The sequence below is a fragment of the Cavia porcellus genome, unplaced genomic scaffold, assembly GCF_034190915.1.
Source record: "Cavia porcellus strain 051 isolate PalLab524CR breed Dunkin Hartley unplaced genomic scaffold, mCavPor4.1 scaffold_29, whole genome shotgun sequence".
Classification (NCBI taxonomy): domain Eukaryota; kingdom Metazoa; phylum Chordata; class Mammalia; order Rodentia; family Caviidae; genus Cavia; species Cavia porcellus.
Genome location: NW_026947512.1, coordinates 14,101,503 through 14,116,105, shown reverse-complemented (window position 1 = coordinate 14,116,105; position 14,603 = coordinate 14,101,503). Strand labels below are relative to the sequence as shown.

The 14,603-nt window shown below is 37.6% G+C and overlaps 1 long non-coding RNA gene across 1 annotated transcript in view; it reads right to left on the bottom strand.

Annotated features, from left to right (window-relative positions):
• Window positions 1-7,222: 7,222 nt before the first annotated feature.
• The window catches only part of LOC134474012 (uncharacterized), an 82,564-nt gene continuing 75,183 nt past the window's right edge, over window positions 7,223-14,603 (bottom strand). Inside the window, exon 4 of the long non-coding RNA XR_010044548.1 lies at window positions 7,223-9,526. This is a non-coding gene — a long non-coding RNA (uncharacterized LOC134474012). The remainder of the gene's footprint in view (window positions 9,527-14,603) is intronic.

Below are 14,603 nucleotides of genomic sequence, written 5' to 3'. Positions count from 1 at the left end.
GTCTAACTACATCTGATGTCTAGGAGCCAGCGGGTTACAACTGCTATTCTAGTCCCTTAAGAACTGTGGACATGACTCCTTCCCCAATTTGCCTTTCCATTCTATTGCTCATGCTTTGGTCCTATGTGCCTTAATCTCCTGGTAAATTTTATTCTCACCTAGAGGCTGCCAAAAGCCCAAGTGATCATACAAATGAAACCCACAGTAAAGGTGCCAAGCTCCTCCCACTGAGGCTCATCAAACAATGTGGCTCTGGATAAAAACAGACACACTGACCGATAAAACAGGATAGAAAACTCAAAAATAAATCTATGTATTAATGGCCAATTGATTTTTGATAAATCATTAATCATTAGCACATAAGAAGGAAAGAACACAAGAGCATACAACAGAGAAAGGACAATTTCCTTAATAAATGGTGTTTGGAAAACTAAATATCCACATGGTAAAGAGTGAAACTAGAGATTATCTTACACTGTACACAAACATTAAGAGTTAAAGGTGTAACGTAAGTCCTGACACTATAAAGCTATTAGAAGAAAATAGTGGAAATGCTCCCCCACATTGGTCTATGATCCTGAAAACACAGGCAATTAGAGTAACAGTAAATGAATGGTACTATACCAAGTTTAGGGTCTATTAACATAATTAATAAAATGCAGAAACAACTCACAGAATGAAAGAAAACAGCTGTGAGCCATACATCTGATGAAGAGTTAATATCCAAAATACATCAAGAACTCAAGAACTCAGTAACAAGAGAGCAAACAATCCCACTAAAATACAGAGAAAGAACCCAAAGAGATATTTCTCCCTAGGAGACATACAAATGGTCAGTAAGCACACAAAAAAATTCTCATCACTAATCATTAAAGAAATGCACATTAAAACTCCCAGAAAGTGCCTCACATTTGCTACAATGTTTTTTTTAACAGAAGAAATGAAAAATAACAGTTGTTGGAGAATACATAATAAAAAGAGTTATACAGTGCTGGCAGAAATTAAAATAGTGCAGCCATTATGGAAGACAGTCTAGAAGCTTCTCAAAACATTGAAAATAAACCAAGAAATCCCACTTCTGGGTATCTAGCCAAATGAATTGAAATCAACATGTCGAAAGGCATACCTGCACTTTCATACTTATTGCAATATGTACCATATTAGGGTTCAGACTAACATTTCCATTGGTGGATGAGTAAATAAAGAAAATATAGTAAATAATACACAATGGATTACATTCCTTCTTTAAAAGTGAAGAGATCCCCTATATGTAGTAACATGGATGAATTTTGATAATTGAGATAAGCCAGGCATAAGAAGACAAATAATAAATGGTTCCACACATATGTGGAATCTTTTAGAGTTGAATTAATAGAAGCAGAAAGTACAATGATGGTTACCAAGAGTCTCAGAGTGATAGTTTGTGTTGGATTAACTAATGGTCAACTTGTAACACTCAGCTGAACTGAATGGGCGTGGTTCTGGGTGTGCAAGTTCCATCTGAGGATTGTTGCCACAGATAAAAATCAGAACTGGAAAGGAAAATGGTGAGCAGTTGATCCTCCTGGAGAAGCTTTTCACACCGACTTTCCTCAAATGAACTCAGTTGTTATTGCTGAGTCATCCAGGTCCTCGCTGTCACTGAGGATGGCTGCACTTCTCTTTGGGGGAGCTCTGATCCTTACCTGGAGCATCACTTCCTGGCTCCAGTGCAGATCCCTCAGCCTGCTGTCTTAGACTTTCTAGCTTCCACCACTGACCTCTGGACCTTTCCAGTGATGAACCTTAATACAGACTTGTATAGGATGTCGTCGTGAGGTCTAGGCCTCCAGTTGGACTCATGGAGGACATTTGCATGGATCCTAGGTCTTCAACTGAATTCTTTGAGTCTTTAGTATGTGGACAGATCTCCTGCACTCTTTTGCATTTGAGTCTTTGGGTGAATATTATAAAAGAATCTATATAGTATGTGTCTGGTATTAAATCTTTTCCCTTGCAAACCTTAACTACAATGGAGATGTAGGTAGAAAGGAGAGTCACTAACCAAAATGTATCAAAATAAAAAGGTACAAAGTTTAGAAAGACAGGAGAAAAACATTTTGGAATCTATTACATAGCATGGTGAGTGGAGTCTATAGAACGCATTATATATTTCAAAATAAGAAATTAAAATTTGACTGTCACAATAAAAATGACATATGAGAGACGTGATGGATATGTTAATTAACATGATTTAATCATGACACATTTTATACTTATATCAAACATCACAATTCTACCCCCCAAAATGTATGTGAGTTATCCATCATAAATTAAATAAGTAACAATACAGAGACATAATTCTCCAAGTTAGGGGAGGAACAAGCAGGTATCAGGCTGCAAAAGGGACAGAAAATCAGAAGACAGGGCCAAGGTGAGGCAGAAAAGCAACTGGAGGGAGCCTGCGGTGGCCACAGAGGTCAGCAGGGGGCTGGCTGGAGCTGTGTGGAGACCACAGTCTGGAGGCCCTGCTGTCGTGAGCCAGGACACTCAGCAGAAAAGCATCTTCTCAGACACCATTAGTTACAAAGGGAACATTCTTGTCACTGGCCTTTCACATATGAGGAATGGTTGTACCACAAGAAGTTTTGTAAGTATATGCAGATTTAAGTGTTTTTGTCTATAAAGTTAATTTTTCATTTATGTGAATAAAAATACACAAAGTCATTCTGCAGGGATTTTTGGATAGTTTTAAAATGCACAGTTTATTTTCCATGAATTTAACCTGTTCTATAGTGCTTGTAATAACAAAATATTGGAAACAGCCCAAATAGCTATAAAAAGAAATCAAGTAATGTCCCCTCTGTCTCTCACGGCCCTAAAGTACTGCCCTCTGCCCTTTAAGTGACTTTGTTTTTGCTACAGTCATTGCCAAGGACAGAAAATAGCTCCTAGTGGCCAAGACTTGTACTTTAAAAATGATAGTACTTTTTTAAATTCACACATTTGGGAAGCTGTTTTTGTGCCCTGAGCCCTGGGCCTTGGGACACATACTTTCTCTGCCAGATAACATTTTCAGCCTTGGAGATAAAAACAAACCATCGATGAATGTGGAAGTTTAACTGTCAGTTTTATGGGCTTGGGAGTCATCTAGGGGAGTAGACATTGGATATGTGTGGACAACGGGTCATGGGAGTATTACCTTCCATGCTCAGTGGTCACTTCCATGGTCTCTGTCTGGTAACTGGCTCCTTTCTCTGTCATCATTTTCTTGTTCTGCTTTCAGGCCACCATGAACTGAACAGCTTTGCTCTGCCATATACTTTTCCATGGACTAAAACCTCTGAAATTGAACCAAATGAATGCTTCCTTCTTTAATTTGTGCATGTCTGGAATTTGGTCTGAGCAGTGAGAAAGTTGACTCATACATGTGTAGTCTTACATTTACTCTTTTCTAGGTAGCCTACATCTTCAAGTGACAAGTAGTTATTATTCCTAGCAATTCCCTTCCTTCTCCTCAAATAAATCCTCTGTCTGATTCTCCATGCCTGTGTGTGTTTGCTATTTATTATCTTTATAGTATAATCCAGACATAGTCTTGATGGCATGTAAAATTGTTATCATTGAGCTGTTGTTCTCAGCATCAAATCAATGTGAGATTGATGCTTTGTTAATAAATTCTCTTTACTCAATCCATGAATTGTATCAGTTTCCCAAATATTAAGCGATAGCTTATCCTTAGGTGAAAATGCTGAGTTAGAGGGGGAGGGTAAAGAGGGTGGATAGATAAAAACAGAATAATACAGAGGTTCCCTGAGACAGATAACTCAGATGCCGAAATAACACAGCATGGGGAGTCCTGGACAGAAAGAGATGGATCCTCTCAACCCAGGAAGAAACTGAAGCAAAAAGAACCAGTCAAACATGCAGTCTTGGGAATACTATTGAGGCCGCTAAGATTCCGTGCTCTCACATGCCTGAATTCTCACCACTTCAACTCTTGAACCACAGTCACACTGAAATGCAGTTGCAGGTTAGCAAGTCCAATGGAAAATGGAACCAGCAAGGGGCCTGCATTGACCTGCGGTGAGTGCTGTAAATAAAACCCTTCCACAGGAAAGGAGCATCAACAGGAAAACACTTTGGAATCAGGCAGGACTGGCAAGACAAGGAACAGCGGTGACTTCAGTCAGTTGTTCCCTTCCCAGACAAGATTGGTGGGGATGCTTGGCCTGGGTCATGCCCCTGGCTGAGACCCAATAAGCTGTTCCAAACCAATTCTCAGTGAAGGCCTCAGCAGGTTGACTGACCCAGAGGGGAGGAGCCAGCATATGCCACCCCTGTTTGCACCTCAGTAACAATGCTTCAGAAGAACTATAACCAACAAGGAAAGGGACTGGGACCTCCTCTATACGTCTGTATGGAAGAAACCAAAAACATGAGAAGAGGAAGCAACAAAAAAAAGTCCCCAGTCCCCAACCCTGAGAACATTGATCAAGGAGAGGCAAATACAAAAGAGACTGAGGACAGCAAACATGCAGTATCAGACACGGCATCAGTGGACATAAAGAAATATCTTCAGGACCTCATAGATGAGTTCAAAAGTGAAATATTCAACCAAGTAAAGCAAATATTAGTAGATTAATAAAAGAAATGCTAAGCACCTCTCAAGAAGGCACAGACAGAAGGATGGAGGAGCAAAAAAAAGGAGAGAAACATTTGACAAAGAATATAAAGAAAACATAGAATACATGAAGCGGGTTCAAAGAGATTACCAGGAAATAAAAAACTCCATTGAAAGCTGGCCAAACTGCTTGAAAGAAACTAAGAATAGATTATCCAGATTATCCAGATAATCCAGATTATCTAAGACAGGTTTGCAATGTGTGATCATGAAAGCAAAAATTTCTTAAAAATAACAAGGAAACAGGCAGTAACAGTACAAAGGCTAGAAGATGACAGGAGGGTCTATAACTTAGGAATAAAGAATGTGAATGAAGAAGCAGGAACTACAGACAAAGGAACTACAAAGGCTATTCACAGAAATAATTAAGGAAAATTTCCCAAGCATAGGAAAAGGAAATGATATTCAGATGTATGAGGCATACAGAACTCCAGCCACTCACAACCAAAACAGAGCTACACCCCGGCATATAATAATCAAGATCCTAGAAATTCGATATAAGAACAGAATATTAAAAACCATCAGAGAAAAGAAACAGATTACCTATAAAGGAAAACCCATCAAAATCACAGCAGACTTCTCAACACAGACCATCAAATCAAGAAAAGCTTGGAGCAAAGTGTTCCAAGCCCTGAAAGAAAACAACCTCCAGCCCAGATTGATGTACCCTGAAAAGCTGTCTCTAGAAATTAATGGAGAAACAAGATGCTTGCAAGACAAACAGGAACTGGGGAAATTCATGACCACCAATACAACTCTACAGAGAATATTGAAGGACATTCTAGAGAGAAAGAGAAAAGTAGGATTCCAGGAACAGTAGCAGAGAGGCCTCAATGAAAGGAGCAGAAAGTGGAATGAGGAAGAAAAGCAGACAACTAATGGCAGAAAAAGAGCACAATAGAAATGAGGCAGAGAAGGTAGGCTATAATTTCTAATATAGATGGCCTTGATACACTAAAAAAAAAACACAGGCAGAGTAGTTCAGGAAGTAGGGTCCACCAAGATATCCTTTATAGGAAATATAATTAACCTGAAAAAGGGTTTATGGACTGAAATAAAATATGAGAAAATAATGCTCTATGTAGAGTAATCATCTTTAATTTCCTATTAACTTAATCTGGAGCCCTGTATAACTTATACTGTTTTATCATCACTTAGTTAAATCTGGTTTGTTTGATTGCTGTTCGGTATCAAGATTTTATTCAAAACTATTATGATTGATAATGTCAAGTCTGAGAGTATAAGCAACTACACTGAAGATGACAAGATTCATTACCATTCTGGTTTGATTATTAGCTGTTTTTGAAGTTTTGCACTATCTACAAAGTTGTGTTTTTATTAATGTTGTTATGTGCTGCTATATTCAATTATACTATAATTCTATTGAAGATAACAAGAGACAACGCAGTAACTATTGTAGAACTCCTTGTACGTGGCTTTATATGTCTTTTTCATTTCATGTATTTATAGGAATATGTTTTTGTTTTGTCTTACTTTGTTTTGTTTCTCTCCCTAATATAGAAAGGATAGAAATTCATGCTCATGTATGCATAGAACATATAAACAGTTTACAAGAACTGATCTTATTGATAATGTGTAATCTATTAACTGGTGATTTGTTACTGTTTTTTTTTTTTTTTTGTAGTTCTGTATTACTTGTACCCTTACACCGCTTTGTTTTGTTTTGTTTTTTCTCTTTTTCCTTTTAAATAAATTTTTTTTAAAAAACTGATTTTATAACGCATGATGAAATGAACAAATACTGTGAAGAAAAAGAGACACGCACCCAGTGCTGATCCCATAGTGTCATAATGTGAAATTCAGCAGTACTATTATTCTTTGTTCAGAGTGATTTTAGCCTGCTATGGTTTGTTTAATCTCAACATAAATGAACATATGGTAACTGCACCTATGTTTAAGAGTATAGAATTGATGACCATATTACTAAGATTTTGTTGAATAGTTGAACAGAACTGTTTGCAGTCTCACTATTTGAATCCCCACTTTGTATGTTTCACTTTTGTATCTTGAACAACTATTTGTATGAGGACAATCTGTAATCATCAACTAGTGATTTTTTACTGTTTATTTTTTCTTTGAAAGTATGTATTATTTCTACCCATTTTCTGTTTTGTTTAGTCTTTCTTTAAATAAAATTTTAAAAAAAATTCTGAGTGAGATTCTTCTCTTTTCCTCTCTCTTTGTCTCCCTCCCCTACAGCTGTCACTTTCTTGTATTTGGATTGCAGTTTACATAGACAAGTGGCCTCCTTCATGGACATCAGCTCTACATCTGTATAACCCTCTTCTACACTTCTTATATTTCCTTCTTGGTACTTTCTTTCTGAATATTTTACCTTTTGTCTCTTTGTCCCTCTCTCACTTCTAACTAGAGTATGATCATGAATTCTGCCCATAGTATTCTCCACTGTACCTTTGTTACATTCAAAGTGTCTTGCATATAGTGGACACTTCATAAAATTTACCAAAAGTAATACATTTTCATAGATAAATTACATTTCATTAATATATTTTAATATCCAGTCTTATATGTTAATGTAATATTCATCTAAAGAAAACTTGACATGTTTAAAGTCATTTTAATTTAAACTTATTTTTAATTAATGGAAGAAAATAAAAATTAAATATGTTTTATGGAATTCAATGTAACGTTTTGATGTGTGTACACATTATGTTTTCACAAGTTTAATCTGTCTCCGCAAACATCAGTTGTTTTTATTCAGCAATATTGTGTTTATTACATATTCTAAAATTGTAACATATTCATTATGCAAAGTGTTACATCAGTTGACATTCAGACAATACAATAAAAATTTACTCTTTTACCCTTGGATATTACCATTGTCTTTTATTAAGAATAGCATTGCCAGGGATTTAGTTCTGTGGCTCAAGCACTTGACTGGTAAACACAAGGTTATGGATGTGATCCCCAGGAAAAAAAAAAAAGAATAGATCAAAGTTAAGCTATTATAACAAATTACATCAATAATTAGAACTAGCATGAATTTTGTAACTGTGTTTTCTAAGTAAATCCTTCCAAAATCAATCTATTGTTCTTGAAGAGATGTTTAACATTGGGTGGGCAGGCCAACCACACAGAATCCCTTCTGCCTCTCAGACAGAAGCTTTTCTTTCTGTCAATAAATACTTCCTACTAAAAATGAAATAGGATCAATAACAGACCAGGTTAAATCCATCTCATACTTATTATCTGATACATTCACATTACAGAAGCAAAGAAGAGTCAAAAGACAAAGAAAAAAAAAAGGATTCTGGAAAGCAATCATTTTATCAGCTAAACTCCTTCTAACCCTGAACTATATCTTCACTCGTTAAACCTTCCCCTGCCAACTTTGGCCAGTGTAACTCATAACATTTTTTACAGACTCTGTTACTGTTCTAACTGTGAGTGGAGACCTGAAAATAAAGAGATTTTATGCTGGGAACATAAGTAGATAAGGATAATTCCTATGTGTCATTGTCAAAGAATTAGTGCAATACTATCCCTCACATGGAAATGTATATCCTCCTTCTGTTGTGTAACTTTGTGGGTATGAAGATTTCAATTCCATCTGTGTAGAAGCCTATGGCACAGGTATATGGAAAACCCAAGGCATACCGTGACGGGCAAAAAACTATGGTGACAATAAAGTTTGTTCTGAAGTTACCAGCTGCTCCTTTCTGGTTTTTCACTTCTCACAGTGCTGCCACATCCCTCAAATACCCAGTGTCTTTTGTTTTTTAACTTTCACACTAATCTCAATAAAGGATCAGTAATTCACTCCCACTAAGAATGATTGGTAACAACTGAAAATGTCACCTTCCCTGGAAGAAGTACATTTCAAAATCTCACTCTTGATATATGAGAAGTTGGTATTTGACTGCAAGGTAGTGTGAAAAAAACCAAGATTATAATCGAGCAGCCCATAGGTTTATGTAACTTAGCTGCTTGTTCCAGAGTTAGCATTCTGTACGGCCACTGAGTCCAAGTTTTTGTACTTGTAGCTGATATTTATACTTGTAGCTGAGTCCAACTTACAGAGTCCAAGTTTTTGTACTTGTAGCTGATATTTAAAAGGAAGACAAACTCTTTAACTTTTCATTTCTGGGTTGTAACAACTAGCAGGCCACTATAATGAGTTTATAGGTCATAGAAATAATCAAAGTCTTACAGATAGTTCCAGAAAAACATGGCTTTTACATGGTCCACAAATCTGAACAACATTCTCACTAGAACTAGACTTCCTGAGGGAAAAATCTAGCTCCAAAAAGGGGAAAAGAGAATACTTCCAAGGATCAGACATGATAGCAAAGAACCACAGTCCTCAACAATTTGCATGGGGATCAGAACAGGACTCAAGGTCAGATTTAAAAGAAACAGGAAGAACAAGTCAAGTTCCAGAGAGTGAATGTGTTCTCTAAGAACAGAATCCTCCATGAAACACAGCAAGGTATGGAAGGGCTTTAGAATGTGAAAAGATGCAAGGATTTTACTAGGAAAGAACCTATGAAAGCTAACAGGAAAGGAGCTGGAAAAGAAAGGGAAAGCTGCCAGAGATCCCCAGACAAAAGAGAGAAGTGGGGTGAGCTGGGTAGAAGCATCCTAGACTAAGAAAGATGATATGGCAAGGCCATGGGGGGCTCACAATCCAAAGCTGGAAATCAAAGGCATGCTGGGCTGCAGGGAACACCAAGACACCTTTGGATCACCTCTGTGCTCAGCTATTGGCTGGGAATACCTTGGATAATTACGGCCTCAGTTCAAAGACGGTAAACAGAAAGTAGTTTCGGTCCTTGGTCCGTATTTTTTGTCCCCCCGAACTCTTCTCAATTAGTCTTAATTCTGCAGAACAAATAAATAAAGAGATAATAGTGGATGATATAATTTTCTCATTTTTCAGATTCCTGCTCTGATACCTATAACATTCCAGAGCAGTTTTGTCCAAAATGATTATCGTGCTTTCCAACTTGAAAGTGTCAGTAAAAATGCTAACAGTAAACATTAAATAAAATTCACATTTTCCATCAACAGTTTTTTTATTGTTAAGTTTACTGGTACATTTTAGAGATGCATATTTATGGTGAATTGACAACTGGTAGTCAGTCACCTTGTAACACCTGAACTGAATCAGCGTGGCTCTGGGTACAGATGGCCCACCTGAGGATGGCTGCCAATGACATGGAAAGAACTGGATAGGACTAAGTAGTGTTGTCAGTTCTCTTGTTGTTGCTGCTTCTCCTGGAGGAGCTTATCAAGCTGCCTTCCTGATATGAACTTGGATGTTCTCATCATCAGAGAAGCTCAGGACCTTGCTGTTGTTGACAGAGGCTGTGGTTCACTTTAAGGGAGCTCTGCTCCTTACCTTGAGCATTTCCTGGCTCTGGAGGGGAAGAGGGCATTCAGTCTCCTGGAAAAGCTTGTCACACTGGCTTCCTGATATGAACTCAGCTGTTTTCATCATCCGAGGAGCTCGGAACCTCATTGTTATTGAGGCTGGCTGTCGTAGTTTTTAGGAGAACTCTGGTCCTTACTTTTGAGCATCACTTCCTGGCTCCAAGGCATAACACTAAACCTTCATCCCATTGGCACAGACTTTCTAGCTTCCACTGCTGACCTTTGAACCTTCCCAGCTCAGATTCATGAAACAGACTTGCATGAGACATTGTTGTGGGCTTTAGGCCTCCAGTTGGATTTGTGGCTGCATTGTCATGGGCTCTAGGTCTTCAGCTGGACTCATGCAGGACATTAACATGAGATCCAGGTCTTCACCTAAATTCTTTGGGTCTTTAGATTTCCTGCACTTTTTAAATATTTGAACTTTTTGGGTGACTGTCATAAAATAATCCTATAAATTATGTGTCCTGTATTCAATTGTTTTCCTTGCAACACATATTGATCGCATTCATCATAGGAAATCTGTGCCAGTGCATGATATATCTTGGTACCTCTTTTTTTCCCATTCCACTGCACTCTCTTCAACTCCTCTTACCCTCCTAATTTACAAAGCTTTGTTTCTATTTTATCCTCCTTTTCTCATTTTATTTTTTCCCTTTCTTCATTTCCCCTCCCCAACTTCCCCTTTCCATGTGAACATTTTCTTCCCATTTCACAATATGTGTTATACATTTTGGTTCTTATTTACACTTTTAGTTTCTCACACCAGAGAGACCATGTGATATCTACACATGTGTATCTGAATTATTTCATCGGACAGTATGGTCTCAAGGTGCATCCATTTAGCTATAAATGTCTCAATTTTATCCTTTATAGCTGAGTAGTATGCCATCATATTTAAGAGAAACCACAGTTTTTGGACACATATTATGTGTCAAACTCTATTGGAAAAGTGAGAGATAGAAATTATTCCTAAAGAGAATTATATTCTAAATTAGTTTTTGTTTTTTGAAACAGGGTCTTGTTGTATAGTTCAGGCTGACATTGAACTCACTACATAGCCCAGGCTCGCCTGGAATTGATCTTCCTGCTTCAGCCTCCTGAATTATGGGAAGAGAATTATATGCTATTGTAGAAAAAGAAAAAAATTAATAAAGCAGAAAATATATTTATGTCATAGAGTAATTTTTAAAAAGCAGAGAAAATAGTGCAAAAAGTTATTTAGCAGCGGTCATGTCTTAAACTGACTCTCACTGGCCAGGTAGACTTCAGCTTCCAAGTCACAGTCTATGTCACTCTCGGATTCATCTTTCAGAAGTGAGCTTCTAAGCACATCACTCCTTTTCAAAATCCTCCACTGGTTCTTCCTCCATCTTGATCACATTCAAAGTGCCTCATAATGTGGCACAACCCCATTTTCTAGCCTTCCTTATAGCTAGGTTGCAGAAAAATTATATGAGTTACAACTTCTCTCTGAATAAGTCCACCTTCACATGTATACTGAGGATTATCCCCCTGCCTGGAATCCAGGCATCTCTCAGACTCACCTTAAATCTACATGATTTCTGCCTAGATGAGACTTTGTTCTTGTTCTGCTGTATCATGCTGAGCTCTAGCTCAGATCATGAATCTACTGCCAAAAGAGGCTGAATTGGGATAGATTGGAGGGGGCTAGCTACTGGGGACTTAGCCTTGCCCTCAATCTCCTAAAAGGAGTTACAGTGAAAGTTTAAATAAAAAGAGACAAGTACAATGGTTTGGGGAATCTAGGGAGGTCATAACTCTCTAGAATTAAAGATCACAAGTTCTCTGGATTGATGTACTTATTCGGCTTTTCAAACAAAGGAAGAGAGTACTGAGGCAAGATGGGAACCGAGTAGATCAAAAACTTTTCTAAGCAGTAAATTTTGCCAATTAAGAGAACTATCTTATCTCTAGATTGACATTTACAGCAGGAGCCAATGGCTACAGCTGCAGTCTTTTCATTATTAATTGGGGTCAGTGTCAGGGGTCTTCAGTTGTGGTGTCACCTTGACTCTAAAGTGCTGTGGATATGACCTTTTACAACATAGTCTTTGTGATCAGCAATTTAACCCTTACATAGTCTGGTCCTCAACAATTAGCTATAGTTTTATAAAGCAGTTGCCCTGGATAAGGTTACTGCAGCATCTTTCTGACCTCAGATCATGGGCTGCTTCCACCAGCAAGTACAACTTGAAATGATTCAAGACCTCAAGATGCTCAGCTTTACTGAAAGACTTGATGAGGCTGGATATTCCATTTATGCTATAATCCTGAAACCAGCAAAAGTAGAATTTGTTCTGATTTTCAATGAAATTGGTCTTGAAATTGCAGGAAACAACAGATTCTTTTAGGTCACCACAATAGCACACTGGTTCTCTTGACATAACGAAAGACCTGAGTCTAAAGCTCTGAGCATGTCATTTCTTTCTCAAGTGCTTCAGTACACCAGAAGTTGCCATCATTACCCTCAACCTTGTGGGCTATCATTATTGTCATGCAGGTAATGCATCAGTCATACAGATCAATGCCTCAATATGAGTTTCTTCAAAATCAAACACAGGTATAAATGTGGTTAACTGTGACAATGACATTTGTATGGTTCCTCATCCTAGTTCACAGTTTTCCAGGAGCTCAGGATTGCATTCAAGTTCAAGGACATGATCAAATCAATCCTCAGTTTTGAGTTTCTATTTCCTTGATTATTCCTTGTATCAACTTCTCTATTGGTCAGGTTCTTTCGGGGAGGCAAAATTTCAACAGTTATTTTTGCATAAAAATACGATATTAAAATGTACTAATAGGTTACTAATGTATCTAAGAGATAAAAAGCAAATAATGTTATTGAGACAATAAATGAAAAAGCTACCACCATTAAGTCTGAAGAGATAAAAGGAACTGGCTAGAATTATTAAAATTTAGAAGCTTAGAGGGAACTTACAGAGATGGTCCCTAACTTCTGAGCAGGGCACCAGCTGGCAGATGCTGGTGTCAGCATAAAGAAACTGGTTCTAAGACAGAACAACTGTAAACTAAACCAGCCACAGTCCCCAGGAGACTGCCAGGAGGAAGACATCTCTGTGCAGCAATGCTACCAGGAATCCCAAGCAATGAGAAAGGAGCAAATTCCTTCTTTTCCAGACTTTGAGACTCCTCCAAACAAGGAGCCAGCTGCAAGAGAAGAATGAGATTTGCAATCCAGCACCATAAATATAAAAAGAATATAAAACAACAGATTTGAAATTGAGAGAAAAGAACTTGTTCAACAAGCATTCCTTAAACCCATTTCAAATGCCACCTCCTTGGGGAAGCCTTTCTTAATTTACTCCCATGTAGATACCTTTTCTTCTGCTTTGATTTCCTTTTGGTATAATTCCTATTTTCCATATACTATACTTATGGCTATAATTTGACTAGTGTATGGCTGGTATACTAGCCATAGTATAATACGGCTAGTATTTCCTCTCTCTTTCCTATTTCTCGTCTTCTCCTTCATATACAGACACATGCATGTTAGCGGGTCCGTGAAAGATGGAACGATGCTTCATCATCGTCTATGTCTCCTGTGGTTTAACAACTAGATGCTTAACTCATTTACTACTGAGTCCCAGATGTCTACAACTAAGACTACAGTGTGTATGTGTGTGTCTGTGTGTGTGTGTAAAATAACCAAAAGAGTTAGTGAATGAATTTAGTGAATTGTATGTTAGTCCAGAAAAGTTAAACGTGAATAACATTAGGGAATTTTGAATATGAAAACCTCTTGGTTAAATAGTATGTCACCAAAAGAAACAAAAGAAAGTATCTTCACTTTAGCACAATTAAACCAATCTCAACTCAGAAAACTCATCAGCATCTAATTCATTTCCTTTCTTCATTCTTCTCTGTCTTGTCAAAAAAGTGTATGCCAAAATCTTACAGATTGAAGTCATCCCAAACTATGAAACCACTCTCCCACAACAAACATAGAGAATATGTTTTGCAACCCAAACCAGTAAAAAAAATGTATTTGGCAAAAACATTTCCTGAGGCAAAAAATAGTATATTACAAGCAAAGCAAAAGAAGAATGCTCCAAACATTTCTGTGGAAAAAGAAAAATATTCCAAACCCTTTGATAACAGAGAGCCTAAAATACCCAAGCAGATTAATTTAATTATTGTTCTATATTACTTATAAGAAAATAGTTAGCAGACAACAGCCAGAGGCAGAATAGAAGTTTCCAATGCCAATTCCTTGCCACTACAAATTTCAGCAAATATTCTCATGTGAAAATACCTTGACAGAGGTATTTACAGATGAGAGATTATAGCAGCCGGTAGAGCACTGAGATGAAAAAAATGCTCTGAATAACTCACATTTTATTCATATCTCTTCTTCCTCCACTCAGAAAGCAAAATCCTCCAAACAGGACTCAGGCAACAGTCTTACCCAGCAACAGGGTAGCCCTTGTTGACTCTGGCTTAAGGCCTGTCTCAGTACCCTATCCCTTCAGACAGAGGCATC